This window comes from Bos taurus, chromosome 20 (assembly GCF_002263795.3).
Source record: "Bos taurus isolate L1 Dominette 01449 registration number 42190680 breed Hereford chromosome 20, ARS-UCD2.0, whole genome shotgun sequence".
NCBI lineage: Eukaryota > Metazoa > Chordata > Mammalia > Artiodactyla > Bovidae > Bos > Bos taurus.
The window spans coordinates 9,016,142-9,028,962 of record NC_037347.1 but is presented as its reverse complement, the minus strand read 5'-3'; the positions used below and the strand labels follow the sequence as shown (position 1 = coordinate 9,028,962).

Sequence of the window (12,821 nt, the reverse complement as noted above, 5' to 3'; positions counted from 1 at the left end):
AGTCTACACATCCTGGAGGTCACCTCCAGACAGGTCACATCCAGGCCAATGGCTTTCAGCCACTCTGTGCCTCAGGGTTTTCTCTGGCCCTGGCATCCTTGGCCACTGCAGAGGAGCATCCCTCAGCCCAGGGGAGGAGGAAGCTAGTGGATATGTGCCCCAGCTTCCTTGCCCTTAGGAGGGACAAGGTGATGTACGCCCTTTATAGACTATTCACGCCTCGCCCCCAACAGAACTGAGCCCTAGTTCTAGAATCCAAATCTGAAATGTCATTCATGCTCTGTCCATTGTCTCTCCATTCCCTGTCTCACTTCCTCACTTGCTCACTGTGCTTCTTAGGATCATTTCCTAAATAAACTAATTACACCCAAATCCTTGTCTCAGAATATACTTTGGTGGGGAACCTGCCCCCCAGGGACTTTTGACTTAGTGGTTAGGACATGTGTATTATTATAAGGATGCAGATTCACTTGAGTGACCACAATGAGAAAATCAGAGGTGCCTTCCTTAGGAAGGACAGATGCTGAGTAGCTGTCCCTTTCAGCACCTTTAGGTCAGAATTTAACGTGGAAATTAATGCCCAAGGACACCTGCAGGGCAAAGCCATGCTAGAGCACCCTACTGAGAAGCCATGCTCTGGCACATGGAGATGGCATGTCCAAGTGCCCTGGAGGCACCATCATCCATCACCCGCACAAGAGGAGAGAGGGAGGGGCACAGGAGCAAAAAGAGAGGTCGTGGTACATGATCTATAAAGGCCCGATTTAGCCACTGACTGTCCATGTCTTCAGTGGGAAGCACACTCTGATGCAGCTGGACACGCTGCCCCTGGACACAAGGTCACTCCTGCAGCAGCTTTGGTTGTTGGCTGCTTAAATCACTCAACCAATGGGAAAGTTAAGAAATCTGGGACTTCATGTCCCCAAAAGAGAAGCATCAGGAGAAAAGAGAAATAGCATCTGACAAGCAGCCTAGTGTCCTTTTATACCAATGTCCTTGAAATACAGATTTAAGCAGATGGAGATCACAACCATAGCCTTCTCTAAGACCAACTGGTGTCCCCTTGTCAGCTGTGATTTATACTGAGCTATTGCAGGGTAAGCTGGAGGGGCTACTCCCCACTGAATTTCAGTTAAGTTTAAGCATGTCTAGCAAACTGTTGGAGAAGGTTCAAAACGAGTCCATATCATAAGCTGATTTACATGAAGGTTTTTATTGTTATAGGGAGGAAGCTTTGAGCTCTGCTCTCCAGGTAAAAGAAAGCAGACATGGGTTGTCTGCCCCTGTCAGGCCCCCATTTAAGTACTATGGGGAGGGCTTCAGAAAGAGGCAGAAGGCACCATGGCCTGAAGCATGCAGTGGCTTGTGGAGGGCCCTGTGTTAGCAGTGGGGCAGAGTGCATGAAGGATGATCCTCTCCATTCAGCCCTGGAGCATGGCAAGGTGGTGAAGCTGGAGGAAATGTGGGACCATGAAGTCATCTCCTGGGACTTTGGGTGCAAGGAACCAGTAGCCAGACCCGCTTGGCTCGCAGACTGTGTTGGAGCAGCCGAGTCTCCTCACATGGGTGATGGCTGCGGATCACTCTGTGGGGATGGAAGAGGAGGCCCAATACAATTCTGAAGCTCCTCTAAAACACCTTCAAAGATCCCAGAAGTAGCTAGCAGATGTTTTTTTATAGAGGCAGAGAAAGAATTTGACCTCTTTTACATGGAATGAGAACTAAATTTGCAATTTTCTAAATCAAAGTTTGGGAAAACTGGCCCAAACTTGTACTGGTACATCAAGGAGAGGCTGACCCAATCGAGAGCTGCCCAGAAGCTCCTGGGAAATGACAGGCAGGTCCGCGTGGTCTTCAAGGGCCCCAGACTTCAGTCAGACCCTGACTCAGTGGAACCTGCCGCCTCTGGTGTGGACAGTGAACTTCTTTCCAAAGGCCAGTTATTCAAAATTTGACTTTAAAGATTTCCAGCTCATTTTAGGGGGTCTTAACTCTTATTATGCAGAGTACATCATGAGAAATGCTGGGCTGGATGAAGCATAAGCTGGAATCAAGATTGCCACGAGAAATATCAATAACCTCAGATATGCAGATGACACCACCATTATGGCAGAAAGTGAAGACGAACTAAAAAGCCTCTTGATGAAAGTGAAAGAGGAGAGTGAAAAAGTTGGCTTACAACTCAACATTCAGGAAACTAAGATCATGGCATCTGGTCCCATCACTTCATGGGAAATAGATGGGGAAACAGTGGAAACAGTGGCTGACTTTATTTTGGGGGGCTCCAAAATCACTGCAGATGGTGATTGCAGCCATGAAATTAAAAGACGCTTACTCCTTGGAAGGAAAGTTATGACCAACATAGACAGAATATTAAAAAGCAGAGACATTACTTTGCCAACAAAGGTCCGTCTGGTCAAGGCTATGGTTTTTCCAGCAGTCATGTATGGATGTGAGAGTTGGGCTATGAAGAAAGCTGAGCGCCGAAGAATTGATGCTTTTGAACCGTGGTGTTGGAGAAGACTCTTGAGAGTCCCTTGGACTGCAAGGAGATCCAACCAGTCCATCCTAAAGGAGATCAGTCCTGGGTGTTCAGGACTGATGCTGAGGCTGAAACTCCAGTACTTTGGCCACCTCACGCGAAGAATTGAGTCATTGGAAAAGCCCCTGATGCTGGGAGGGATTGGGGGCAGGAGGAGAAGGGACGACAGAGGATGAGATGGCTGGATGGCATTGCCAACTCGATGGACATGAGTTTGGGTAAACTCCGGGAGTTGGTGATGGACAGGGAGGCCTGGCGTGCTGCAACTCATGGGGTCACAAAGAGTCGGACACGACTGAGCAACTGAGCGACCTTTGTGGTTACCTATTCTATAACTAGCATAGGTGCAAAAATAAGGATCTTTGTTGCTCTAAACTTGAGTTTCCAGATTTAGAAGATAAAATACAGGATATCTAGGTAAATTTGAATTTCAGATACAATAAATAATATTCAGTATAAAAATTAGTATGCAATATACTAAAAATTATTCATTATTTAGAAAAAAAATTCAAGCTTCACTGAGTGCCCTGTGTTTTCTCTGGCAACCTTATTCTGAAAAGATCTTTCTCTAGAGAGCAGAGCAGCAAAACATCTGGAATAAAGGAAAAGTTCTGTGGTCCTTTTTCCTACTAAGTAAAACTGTAGTGGCCAACTAATCGGGTCTTTCTTGAAATGTACTCCCCCTTCACTTCCCAAAAGGATTAAAATGTAAAAAGCACAGACAAGCAACCCATTAAAATAGAAATAGAAATTCAAAAGAAATAGAAAGCGATGAGGAAGTTTGAACTCCAAAAGCCATATGGCTGTGGTTGATCTTTACTTTGCTTCTCAACTTCTTGGTGGCCCAAAGCCCAAAGAAAACTTGATCTGATACAAGGACCCAGGCAACCAAGGCTTTTGTTTGGTCCCAGTTCTTGGAGGCCTTTATCATAAGGGTCATTATACAAAAAACAGCCTGCTAGCCAGTGTGGTCCCAAGGGAAGGAGCTTAGGGAGCCCAAACACCCGGAACACCTGGCCTGAGGCTCAGCTTGGCCTCACCCTGTCACTTCCACTCTATCTCCTCATTTATTCATCTAGAATGTGACTTGCCACACTAAACACATTACAAATATCAGATACTACCACTAGAGCTAGGACTAAGGACACCGAGACCAGGACACCATGCATTCTGCAAGGGTTTCATGAAACACACATCAGCACTCTTCAAATGACTGTTATTACATTCCTCCTTGATTTAAAAGACTAGGACACAACATTAAAATGTTATTCAACAAAGGCCTTTTTGGCAAGGTAGGTCAAAAAACGAAAGCCATCCTGGCTGACCACCTGTCTCTTGAACTTCTCAAACACACGATGCTCGGGCTGCGGCATCACAGAACACAGGGATGTCAGTGAGTCTTGCCTTTACCGTTGCTAATAATCTCTGCAGCCTGGCGCCTGAGAATAAGTTATCTTGACCTAAAAGCAAGCCACAAGCAAATGGGAGTGCCCGTCCAAACCCAAGGCAGAACTGCAGGCCGAACTTCTTTCTTTTCTTTTTTTAAATTTTGATCTTAGTTCCCTGACCAGGGATTGGACCCACACTCACTGCAGTGGAAGCTCAGAGTCTTAATCACTGGACCGCCAGGGAAGTCGCTAAACTTCTTTCAAGGAATTGGCAATGGTTGGCCAGAGTGGTAAGAGAAGGAAAGATACGTGTCTGTGTATACCACTGGATTTGCAGATAGGCTATGGAATGCAAATGCTTAGTCACTGCGAATTGGCTGCCAGGAGCCGATGGTGTATCAGTGTAACTATCATGAGGTCCTTTCTGCATCAGCCACATTTATATGGGGCCCTCTTCCCTTTCGAAGCAGACAGTCACCTTTTGCTCACAGAGTTCCTAGAAAAAATGTTTCCTTTTAGAAATAACTACTAATAACAATTATTATCACAGATGTAATCATTACATACTGTGCTGTTTTTATATGCCTATTTCATTAAACCCTTGTAAAAAATATGCTCTATTATTACTTCCATTTTACTGTGAGAAAATCAGTTGAAGATGATCCTTTCTACCTGGTAAGTAGGGGTAAAAAGACCCTGGGACTCTGGAAAAGAACACTGTTCAATTTTCTATTCTTATTGATTTACAAATCTGGTTTACTTTAACAAGAAGAGGTACGAGGCCTGAGGACTGACTGATTATTCACAAATATAAATAGTGATTGAGTATCTGCTAAGAGAAGAGTTTTAAACTAATCACATAAGGAATGTGCAGACAGCTGCTGTCCACACAGGCTTGCAATCTAGTCTGGTCTACAAATTAACCAAGATAGCATATCTATGCCCTCAGGAAGGTGTGACCTTGGGTCACCTCCCTCTGACCAACAGCCTTTGTGGTGGTGATTTAAATATCAAAGGCAGCCCTAGGTGCCTGATGGGGGAGCTTGCATTGTACCCGATTGAGTCCCCCAGGTCCATCTAGGTCCCCAGGCCAACAAAGGTCCGTCTAATCAAAGCTATGGTCTTTCCAGTAGTCATGCATGGATGTGAGAGTTGGACTATAAAGAAAGCTGAGCTCTGAAGAATTGATGCTTTTGAACTGTGGTGTTGGAGAAGACTCTTGAGAGTCCCTTGGACTGCAAGGAGATCAAACTAGTCCATCCTAAAGGAAATTAGTCCTGAATATTCATTGGAAGGACTGATGCTGAAGTTGAAACTCCAATACTTTGGCCACCTGATGTGAAGAACTGACTCATTGGAAAAGACCCCGAGGCTGGGAAAGATTGAATGAGGGAGGAGAAGGGGATGACAGAGGGTGAAATGGTTGGATGGCATCACTGACTCAATGGACGTGAGTTTGAGTAAACTCCAGGAGTTGGTGATGGACAGGGAAGCCTGGTGTGCTGCAGTCTGTGGGGTCGCAAAGAGTCACACACAACTGAGCGACTGAACTGAACTGAACTGAGTGCCCCAGGAGAAGGAGGGTTTAGAGGCCAAATGTAACTCTCAGGGCCTCAGATAGTTTGGTCCAGCTGGCAGGCTGTTTTGCTGGCACTTTCAAATGAGGTTCCTGATCCTTCCAGCTATATGCAGGCCCTTCAGACTTCAGAAGTTCTGAGTGATCCCGTCACTGAAGGGATCACTGGCTGGCCCTATTTTGCAACAAAAACAGTGACTGTCACCACTTGGGCAGAGAACGGAGGAGCAAGTGTGAGGGTGGGCTCCGTAACTCATTCTGAAAATGGACAGCGTCAGTCAGTGGAATGAGGGTGGAGGCCGCAAAGTGGGGTGGCACTTCTGTCTTGACAGAGGGCATCCCTGAGGCAGATCTCGGAGCCAGGGATCACCACCAGGAGCCCTCTGAGGGGAAGACCAGTAGGCCCTCCCTGGGACCACAGAGCCCTACTACTGGGATTTGGGGCAACCTGAAACTTCCTCAGAGGGGACACCCTGGTTCTCCCTGTTTCCCCAGCCAGTGGCCTGCCCTCCAGAGCGTTCTCCCTTTGCTTTGTGTATGTCTTGCATTTTTAAACAGCACTTTCTCAGAACAGATGCTTCTTCCCTCCTTCCTGGTGGCCTTTCTGCACAAACAGCAGATTGCCTGCTTCTGTCATCTTAATGGAGGGAAGGAGAGAAACATGCTAATCATGTTATTTTTCTCTTCCTTCTGCCTGCAATAGCTACATGAGCCAAGGGTCCTCTCTCCTCTTCAGTCTCTCTCTGTGTTTAACTCCCCGAGTAGGAGATGTCCCTTGGGACATCCCACCAAGCCTGCTTCCACTTTGGCCAGTGGGGTTCTTTTTTAACAGATACCCTTTTACCCTAGATCTCTGCTTCCTTTGACTTCCTAAGAGTCAGGTTGCCTTGCAGTCACTGATAATGCCTTTATTTCAGATTCCCCCGTAGATTAAAGACTGAGTTGAAATGGAGGCCACCAGCACCAGAGAAGAGTGAATCACCGTAAGACAGCATCTAAAGTTAGGCTAGCGCCTCCTTCTCCCAGGGCTGCTGCAGCACACGACTCCGGGGGCATCTTTCACACAGGGATGTGTACCTATCTGATAGTCTTACAGTGTCTTGCACAGATGTCCTAGAAAACAAGCACAATACTCAGTCATAAAACAAACATAACGCAACAAAATTCTAGGGACTTTTGCTCATTGTGACGACTTTAACAGTTTTGAAATATCATATGGATTACCCTCCATTGGTCTCTGTTTGGTGCCATAAACTCACAGGTAGCCCACCCACTGAGGGATCCAGCACTGAGCAAACCTGCCAGAAGGTTACGTGCCCCCATGAGAATGAGAGCGGGCACAACCCTGAGAAACAGAAGAGGGAGAAGAGCACCGAGATCTCCCTTCTAGAAGAGCGACTCACTGGAGGACCGCATCTGAGAGAATCTGAAATGGAAACAGGATAGATTCCAACACTTCTGCCAGCCTTGCCCAGTTGTTAAGTGATGCCACACACCATGGTCATGGGGATTCTCCACCTCTTAAATACATAATTTGCCCCCCAGACCTACCTTTGTGGGGCAGTGCTGAGTATGGCCAGGCAGGTCTCCTCCCGCTTCCCGGCAAAGCAGAAAGGTGGACGACAGCAGGGGTCCTGTGTCAGAGGCAGGCGTGTCAGCTGGTGCCTAGCCAAGGAAACCAAAGCACACAAGTACTTAAAGCAGAGAGGATTCAATACAGGAAATCAGTTACACAGGTTTCTTGGCTGCGGTCCCAGGAGAGTCAGAAACAAGGATTCCAGTGCAAGCAGTTTCACAGAGAGGTGACCCCAGGGAATACAAGTGGAGAAGTAATGGGATGGGCAAGAGAAGGAAACCAGTTTGAAGCGGTTTCAATATTAACAAACATATTCCCAGTGTGGAGAGAGAGCCCAATCCCAGGGAACCCTGGAAGCCAGTGTAGCCTCAGGGTTAGCCCAGCCCCCATGGAGAGGGGGAGATGGGGTGTTTCTGCATCAAACTCCTGAATGAGTGTTGAGTTGTGGCTACTTCTGGGAATATTCATTCTCCAGCTCGCGCTAGACATAGGTTGAGCTTGTTAAAGTGGTTAGTGAGTCTCAGAAGTTCCAGTAAGTAGCCTTGGGTTACTTAGAGGATAAGTGTAGGGCGCCTTAGTGTCTGCTTTGGCAGGTGATAGAAGAGTTCAGAAGTCAAAGGAAAGACAGTGAGCAAGAGCCTAAAGGGTCTACTACTTCTAGGCTGGAAAGACAACAGTGGGAAGCCAGTTTCCTGGATCCAGGGGTTAGGATCATGGCTAGCAAATGGAACCAAGAAGAGACAGATGGTCTTGCAGGAGCAGAAAAATGCAGAAGATGCAGCAACTGCCAGAGACACTGCCCAAGACAGGAGTAGGAGGAAAATAACCTTGGCTCTTCTCTTCCTCCCTTTAGTTTCTCACCGGAGATCAAACCTAGCAGGGAGCCAGCTAACAGGGGAGCTGGAAAGTGGAGTCTGCAAGGGCTGGTGCCCACCCGCTCACCCTCCACCTTCTAAAGCCCCTCACCTCCACCTGTGATACAGAGCAAAGCAGCGGAAGAGCAAGGAAAAGAATTAAATGTAAACTGGCCTAGGATGGCACTGGAGGGCATGAAATCAGTTTCCCTTACCACCTCCTCTCTGCACGCACTCCTACACTAGCAGAATGAAGAAGAGCTCCAGATAAGGATCTATCAGTCCCCAGGGACCACAGACTCCTTGGAATGTGAGTGATCAGGCCTCCGTCCTCAGTGGGTAACAAGGTAGTAACGCCAGGGTTCATGAACGACAGGATCCATTCGGGTTGACCCCAAATCCCTAAGAGTGGGCAGAGGAGCACACGGGATCTGGAGGAGGGCAGCTTCGATTTCCACTGTAGGGACTGGGGGCCTCAGAAGTGCTGAGGGAACAGTACAAAGACTGCTGTGGTAAAGATGCAGTGTTACCACAAGTCCATCCATGGTTCGGCTGCATTTTCTAAACTATATCCTGCCGCTGCTGCTGCTGCTAAGTCGCTTCAGTCGTGTCCGACTCTGTGCGACCCCATAGACTGCAGCCTACCAGGCTCCCCCGTCCCTGGGATTCTCCAGGCAAGAACACTGGAGTGGGTTGCCATTTCCTTCTCCAATGTGTGAAAGTGAAAAGTGAAAGTGAAGTCACTCAGTCGTGTCCGACACTCAGCAACCCCATGGACTGCAGCCTTCCAGGCTCTTCTGTCCATGGGATTTTCCAGGCAGGAGTACTGGAGTGGGGTGCCATAAATATAATAACTGAATATCTGTTCTGATAGATTCAAAATGCGTGCTGGCATATTAAAACCTGAGAAGCCCTAAGACATTTCTCAAAACTTCCTTCAGTCTGCGATGCCACCCCTTCCCATTTTTCTCAATGTGGGGTACCTTTTACAATCTCAAGGGAAAAATATTCCATAGCACAAAGTTTAAGAAATACTAATGAATCCTCAGTAAGAAGAGTATTGATATGTCTAGGACAGGGACTTTATACAGTTTCTGGTAGGGTCGTGAACTAAAAAAAGTATGATAAGCAACTAAATATCAGAAAAACTGCCAGAGTGCTGAGGCCAGCCTGCACTGGCTTGTGAGAACCAGTGTTAAATTTCCTAGAATTTTAAGAGCTGGTTGATAAAAAAGCCATTATTAAAAATAAAATCATATGTGCTTATAATTAAATATGTTTTATTAAAAACAGAGGTAATAAATACTCAAAACTCATTATTGTGTAATTATTTTACTATTATCTGGTCCGTGGATGATTTATGTCCATTGTCAGTACAGAGGAAATGCTGTATAGTGGTGAGATATTGTGCTTCTCTCCCCAGCTTCCTGTTCAGTCAAGTCCCACTGGTAGCTTAAAATCAGTCAGGAGTACTTATACTACAGAAATCAGAAAATGCTATAGTTCAAGGTTTGACTTATCATTTTATCATTTGTCTAGACTGACACAAAAGATTAAATGTTAATGTAGATTAAACTTAAAAGCTGTTGTTCTATAGACAATGCTCTATGAATAACATACACACATAAAATGAGGAAATATTCTTCCAATATGCAAAAACTATAATCTGATTCGGCAAAGGAATTGCTAACATCACTGATGAGTAAGTGAGGTTCTGACATGCACAGTACCAAAGCTGAAAGAGGCTTCAGTTTACTGGATATAATCTGTACAGGGGAAAGAAATCATTTAACAATAGATTACATATCAGAGAAATGATGATAAATTGATCGGGGAAAGAGAAGACTGGATGCAGCTCCATTTGTTAAATCATGGTTCAGTTGCAACCATAGCTTGGCTGCAGATACAAGAGCTCAGCAAAAATCGACTAAAGCATTTCATGAGAATCAATTGGTTATATGGAATTTACAGTAAGGAGTATTATATATTTTATTATTATTTGTAAATTGTGTGCTGCACATCCTTTACATCAGTAACATTTATAATAAACTTACAGACATACATATTGAATGGTTCCTTTTCCCCTAGAGAGCTGGTTGTTAAACCTTTAACAGGACACTGCAGATGAAGTACATTCATTTAAAGGTGATTCTGCCCCATAGATTATACTGTATTGAGACACTGAAGATGTCATCTGATACAGATATCTCTGGGCTTCCCAGTGGTGCTGGTGGTAAAGAGTCATCTGTCAGTGCAGGAGATGTAAGAAATGTGGGTTTGATCCCTGGGTTAGGAACATCCCCAGGATGAAGGCATGGAAACCCATTCCAGTATTCATGCCTGACAGACTATGGGTCCCCAGGGTTGCAAAGCACATGACTGAAGCAGCGTAGCATGCACGCACAGATAGCTCTACATAGTAATGTACTGTCTCTCATCCAAAGAATCACATGCCAGTGTTTCTTTCAATTCAATCCATTAAGTATTTCTTGAGCATCTATTGTGTGCTAGAGAGGTTTCAGTAAATTATGAAGTCTTAGAATTTGAGCTTAACTTTCTCATTTTTCAATTTGAGCTAAAACAGAATATAAAGTTCATCATTTAAAGTGTACAATTCAGCGGGGTTTCTTTTAGTATATTCACAATGTTACGCAACTGTCACTCCTATCTAGTTTCAGAACATTTTTATCATCCTTCCAAAAGAATCCACCTGCAAAGCAGAAGACGCAGGAGACACGGCTTCTATCCCTGGATTGGGGAGGTCACCTGGAGAAGGAAATGGCAACCCACTCCAGTATTCTTAGCTGGAAAACCCCATGGACAGAGGAGCCTGGTGGGCTACAGTCCATGGGGTTGCAAAGAGTCCAGCACAACTGGGCACGCACTTAACTCAAAGAAATCCTGTACCAATTAAGTAGTTACTCCACATTTCTCCCTCCCCCTAGCCCCTGTCAAACACTCACCTACCTTGTCTCTCCATAGATTTGCCAGCTCTAGACGTTTCATGTAAATAAAAAATGTCATTTACCTTGAAATACTACAATATTGAGAGAGCCAGAACTACAATCAAATCACCTGTGTACGCTTGGTGCCCCTTTTACCAGCGGCCCACTCAAAGGCCAATACAAGATGCTCTTTCTTCTGTATAACTTAGGACAGGAAAGTAGTCATTGTAGGAAAAAACTTTTCAATATTGATGAAAACAAAAAGGATGAGTTTTCAGGTAAGCTGAGCTCACTATAAAATTAAATTAATCAGAATCCCCACCTTGTTTCCCTTACTAACACCTGCCATCTCGCTTCACCCTCACTGACCCAACTTCTCAAAGTTCTGCTCTGTAAATGTCAACTCTCCAATAACACACCAATAACTTTCCAATAACACTCAGGATCAACACCCCAAACCGTAAGATCATTGTTAGCACCCACATTTAAGGTACTTTTCTGAAAGCTAAGCCCTAAGTCTTTATCCTTCTTTTAGTCCTTGTTTTGTCATTCTGTTCCCAGGCTCTTATGAAAGCAGCTTCTCGGGTCTCGGGGCTTCCTCAGTGCTGATATCCATATCCTATCAGTCCCCAGACAACTACTCAAACAAAGACTAGTCACATGGTTCTCCAGTTGTAAATAACACCAAGCATTTCTCAGGGTTCAAACCCTTCCTGACTTAGGCTCCTCCTCCCTTTCCAGTTAATATCTACACTCAGTCACTCAGTTAGCGCTCAAGCCAGACCAAAAGAACTGAAATCTGTCAACATGTCCAGCGTCTTCATGCTTTAAAGATTCTTTAAAATCATAGTTAATCCAAAAAAACAAGTGTCAGTTCTGGTATTCAAATTAACACATTTCCTGCTTTCAAAGATCAAACTCACAGCTCTCATTGTAGGTGAAACTCTCATTAAACAGATTATAACAATAGAAGCTGATAAAGAAAACAATAGATTTGCAAAGTGCATAAGTAGAGCAAAATGGGAAATTATTAACTCTCTCTAGGAGTAGTGCATAAAAAGCTTCACAGAGGATGTAATAAAGACTTTGAAGGATGAAGAGAAGTCTACTGAGTAAGCACGGAGGAAAAACAGTCCAGGCAGAAGGAAACAGCCATTGAAAAGGCAGAGTGGCAAAAACAGAAAGACATGTGAGAGCAGTTCTGGAGAGCTGGGCAGAGAGAGACAGGCTGGAGAATAACAGGAATTGGCCCTGGTCCGTGGGTGAGGGATAAAGGCCCTGTGCGCTAACTAAAGAGTGTGCACTTGGCTTTAAGCAGAGGACGTGTAGTTGGTGTTTAGCTAGCTAGCTTGGGGATCATGTTAGAAGTGGATTTGAAGTGCCCCAAAGAATGGAGTTTTCCAAATTTGCTGGCATATTGAGTGCAGCACTTTCACAGCATTATCTTTTAGGATTTGAAATAGCTCACCTGGGATTCCATCACCTCCACTAGCTTTGTTCGTAGTGATGCTTTCTAAGGCCCACTTGACTTCACATTCCAGGATGTCTGGCTCTAGGTCAGTGATCACACCATCGTGATTAGCTGGGTTGTGAAGATCTTTTTTTGTACGTTCTTCTGTGTATTCTTGCCACCTCTTCTTAAAATCTTCTGCTTCTGTTAGATCCATACCATTTCTGTCCTTTATCGAGCCCATCTTTGCATGAAATGTTCCCTTGGTATCTCTAATTTTCTTGAAGAGATCTCTAGTCTTTCCCATTCTGTTGTTTTCCTCTATTTCTTTGCATTGATTGCTGAGGAAGGCTTTCTTATCTCTCCTTGCTATTCTTTGGAACTCTGCATTCAGATGCTTATATCTTTCCTTTTCTACTTTGCTTTTCACTTCTCTTCTTTTCACAGCTATTTGTAAGGCCTCCTCAGACAGCCATTTTGCTTTTTTGCA

General features: G+C 44.9%; 1 long non-coding RNA gene across 1 annotated transcript in view; it reads right to left on the bottom strand.

Moving 5' to 3' along the window:
- LOC132343205 (uncharacterized) overlaps positions 1 to 12,821 on the bottom strand; it is a 170,530-nt gene that overhangs the window by 13,811 nt on the left and 143,898 nt on the right. The window contains exon 2 of the long non-coding RNA XR_009491914.1: positions 7,058 to 7,171. This is a non-coding gene — a long non-coding RNA (uncharacterized lncRNA). The remainder of the gene's footprint in view (positions 1 to 7,057; positions 7,172 to 12,821) is intronic.